The sequence below is a fragment of the Solanum tuberosum genome, unplaced genomic scaffold, assembly GCF_000226075.1.
Source record: "Solanum tuberosum cultivar DM 1-3 516 R44 unplaced genomic scaffold, SolTub_3.0 scf00530, whole genome shotgun sequence".
Classification (NCBI taxonomy): Eukaryota; Viridiplantae; Streptophyta; class Magnoliopsida; order Solanales; family Solanaceae; genus Solanum; species Solanum tuberosum.
In genome coordinates this window covers 41,415-45,842 of record NW_006239448.1, presented here as the reverse complement: position 1 = coordinate 45,842, position 4,428 = coordinate 41,415, and the positions used below count along the sequence as shown (strand labels likewise).

At 32.3% G+C, this 4,428-nt stretch overlaps 1 long non-coding RNA gene across 6 annotated transcripts; it reads left to right on the top strand.

Annotated features, from left to right (window-relative positions):
• The first annotated feature begins 244 nt into the window (after positions 1-244).
• On the top strand, positions 245-2,553 carry LOC107058493 (uncharacterized). 6 transcript variants are annotated; one of them, XR_001472070.1, is made up of 5 exons: positions 245-335; positions 754-826; positions 1,430-1,642; positions 1,832-1,897; positions 2,109-2,553. It is a non-coding gene; the product is annotated as an uncharacterized lncRNA (long non-coding RNA). The 6 variants fall into 6 exon arrangements; XR_001472069.1 differs by having other exon boundaries at positions 736-826; XR_001472066.1 differs by having other exon boundaries at positions 736-1,642; positions 2,109-2,224; positions 2,343-2,553.
• Positions 2,554-4,428: the final 1,875 nt, after the last annotated feature.

Below are 4,428 nucleotides of genomic sequence, written 5' to 3'. Positions count from 1 at the left end.
AAATTTTTTTAGTATAAAACTAAGAATCAGAATCTAACAAAGACTAAATATGAAAACTTAGTATATATTCGTTCGACTATTATAGAAGTGTGGGTATAAGCTTGGTATCAACAACATGTATGCTTAAAGGCATTTTGTATTTGTTCAAGGGTATTTTTGACTTCACATAAGACCACATTGCAACGTGTCATTTACCTAAAAATTGAAGAGCCACCGCACAGGTCACAACAAAGCATGTGGAAATTTCTCAGTTCTCTGTCGGTGATAGAAGCTGCGCACATCTTTGGTTTTTTCTGCCTCTATTTGGTTGCATTCATCCCTGATTTTCAATTCTGGTAAATTAATTTTCTCTATTTGTTTGCAATTCATATTTTTCCTGATAGAATGAAGAATTTTCTTTGTTCTTTCTTCCTTCAATTTACAAGAGGTTGGTAATGAGACGTTAATGGGGGTTCTCTTTTGAGCCAACTCTTTCTATCAGCGTTCAATCTCTCATCGGATCGAGTTGTTTTAGACGAAGTCCCAATTTCGATATACTGCTCTTCGGGTAGTCTATGTGTTAATTTTTACAAGGGGTTGTTTTAGTTCTGTTTCATTTTTCTTTTATTTATGATTTTTGTTGTTTCTGATTCTTTATGTAATTGGGTCGCCGTCTTCATTAATGTGTGTAGAATAATAGAATTTCATGAGAATAAAAATTTTGATTTTTTTCCTCCATTTAATTTTGAGTTGCAGAAACGAATTACTTTGCAGGTGACATTCGCAGCTAGCTCAATTTTGCGGGGAAAGATGATCATCATACACTGAAGCTTCAATTTTGGGGAAGGTGACAATTGCTTATTCTTCTAAAACATTCTTATTATTTGCTTAAACTTTTGTTCTCTTAACTTTGTAAGGTTTGAAGTGGTACTAAATTGTTTAGTTCTTAGTTGTAGGTTGTCCCATGGTATTGGTGATTAATTGATTATTATATTTCACGTTTCTATGTCTAGGTCTTATATTGCGTCTAAGTCTGATGTAAAGGTCAATATTCATAGCGTGAAGGATCTTCTCTTTAGGTCAATTGGTATTCTGAAAAATCCTTGCATTTTTGCCAATCTTTCCAATCATATATTGTATACCACTACAATTAGCGCTGCTTTCATCATAGGTCCTCCAATTTTTATTCCTCTAGCCTATAGATTTACCCATTTTCATTAAATCTAAGTAAGAAAGTCCTGCCAAATTGCATTTGTGAAATAGCAGTTGAAAAAAAAAAAGATTAGTAGTTTCATTCTCAACTTGGAAAAAGGAGCAACTCCCATCAGCAATAACACCTCATTTGAAAATCATATCTTTGATTCTTAGCTTGCCACGGAGAGCCAGCGACAATATAAACGCATGCTTAGACTCAGCAATATTGGTCCTGTTTATTTGTGAGCTTGAGCAGGTGAATGCTTTGGCTTTGAAAGGAAGAAATGTTACTTGGATAAGTATGTATAACAGAACATATATGTAGCATCATATGTTAATTGAGAGATTCGATTGTTGAATAAGTATCCAACATGATTGATATGTTACTTAAGAGAGTTCAGCAGCTCAATAAGTAACCAACAGGATTCATATGGAAGACCTTGGCGGGACTTCATCTTCTAATGTCGAGGTACATATTTAGTTTGAATTTGGTATAACTATCTATTTCATGAATTTGTGTAAAATTAACAGTTTATATCTTTCATATCGTACTCCGATTTTTAAGTTAAATTTTGATGTATAATCAGAAGATATTTTCATTTAATGCAGTAGCTGGAATTAGAAAAATTTGTTTCTTACTTGCTATTTTTTACTACAGTTGAAGCAACTTCTGCTGCTGTTTTTGGGATGCTGCTACAACTGTTTCTTGAGGCTATGATATTCGGTTAGTTCAACTGGTTACAAATCAAAATTTCAATACGTTAATAACTTGGCTTAATTGATGGTTTATATATATGCACGTGATGCCACCTAATTACAAGGCCGAGCCACAAGGATTACATAATTTTATTTTTTCTAAAAGCGAGAAGATTATACATGTTAAGATCTACGGTATCTTTTTCACTCTTTATTGTGATGGCATTTTCTTTTTGCAGGATATTGACAATGAAGTTGCATAACACTTCCAGATGCTTGCCAAAAATGTTCCCGCTACTAAAGTAATTTTGTATGACAAGTTACTCATTCATTGTTAGAATGAAATCTTCTCCAGGTTAGAGGATATTGCTTCCTTGAGAGATATATAGTTTATAACGCACAAGTAGCAAGAGGTGGTTATAGTATCAAAGTTGTGTTATAGATAGTTCGCCAATTCCGTCTTTGTTTGACAGGAAAAATCGAATAAGCATAGGACCTATACTAGCAGCGCAGCAGTGATAGGTGGCTTATGCGCAAAATTGATGAGTTTCAGCTATCACACTTTTTTAAGGGTTTGTATCTTATTGGCATGTTTAATTATGTAAACCTTTTTCTTTGAGATATGCTTATCTGTAAATGATTGGTTCCATTAGTTCATGAAAAGGTTTCTTCGATCTGATGTAATTGTGATTCTAAAAAAGTACAAAAACTATGCTACAAAGCTTTGGAGGATGTTGCCGGTTGGTATGTACTTCGTTCTGGTTTGGTGCTTCTTAAGCCAATCTTATCACTTTGAAAGTAAAATTGTACTCTACTTAATTTATGCAAATAAAACTTTACGCAGTCATCAAATGTCATTTGAAAACATGTTATAGCACATAAGTATTTGAATACATGATGTAACACACAAATGCACGGGCCAATACCATCTAGTACTGTCATACAAGAACAGGATTTATTTATGATTTGTCTCACTTTCCAAGAGGAAAAGAACTAAGAATATTTATTGGAAAGATTTTTCATCCCAGTAAGAGGCCACAACGTTATATGCAAGTTAATGGCCAAAAAAGGATTAATGGCTGATAATTAAAAAGATGAATAATTGTCAATTATAGGAAGGTTACTACAACGGTAGAGAAATTGATAATGTTTCTCATCAACAAGTCATTTAAGGCTTGGTCAAATTGACTAAACAAATATGTTTGGTAACTGACCAAATATCTCATAATGAATATCATGAAGACTATTAAGGACTTTCAATAGTCATCAAAATATGTCACAATTAACAAGATATGAAGAAATGAACCAAGAACATAATACAAATATTTCTTTTTGAGATACTAGAATTATTTATCCAACAAAATGTTAGTATATGTTTGTGACTCGCTTAAATTTCTCACCGTTAGCTTTACGTGAAAATAGAAATTTAAGCGAGTCACAAACACATACGAACATCTATGCGTCTACTCTGAAATTAAATATGAGAGAAAGGAGTATTGACTTTCATCAACGTAAAGACAAAATACAGACATTGATACGTATTTTAAAGTGCTCACTGAATATTTATATGACTATGTTTAATTTCTATAAATCAAAATGAGGCAAAAGGCACGTAATTATATGGGGCGGTAAATTTATTTTTTCTTTCCAACAGGCCAAATAGGTATTAGAAGTACAAAAGGACCACAATTTAGACCAACAAAAAAGCAAACAAACTACACAGCAAAAAGTAAAAATATCTGGAAAGTAGCTCAAGTGTTCTTGCCTTCTTCTCAAATTCTTGGTGTGCAAATCCATGGAGCTCAGTTGCTTCCAACTATTGAGCTCAAAGGTAAGCTTGTTATACCTCGAATCGTTGACATTTTTAATCATTTCGCTACATTTTCACTTTATTTATGTTGTTGCATTTGACTTGTTGTTGTTGCGAATCTGTGGGTTGTTTCTTGAGTTCTCGAAGAATTCGATCAATACAGATCTTGACTATAATTAAGAATCTCTTGTTACTTTAATTGATGTTTTGCTTATCTCTCGGTCTAAGCTTTCTAAAAAAGATAATGTACAATAATTTTCAGATCTAAAATCAATGGGTTGAATCACCATTAAAATTATCACCTTCATATTATTAACATTCTCTTTATCTGAAAACGCAGTGACTTGAAGATACGACCAACTTTAAGTTTTTTATAGCTTTTGCAGCACTACGGTAAGACTAAAATTTCGATCTTTATTATTTCCTTGATTTTTCCCAAGTTCTAGCCTTGATTAATGACATATGACATAAATTAAATTTAATGACTAAGATTTAATTAATTAAAATATATCCTTAATCATGGTTTAGATAATAATATATTATTATATCAATTAAAAATAATCTTATTATTTCTCCACTTTTCTCCTTATTCCCTCCAAATTCAATTGTCTCTCTCTTTTCTCCCTATTCCCTCCAAAAATACTATTTGGTTGTTAGACAAAAATACCAAAACATGTTTATTTATTTACTCATTTGTCCTATGAAAAAAGTTCTATTTTTCTGACCTAGTAGACCCCACATGCTGCAAA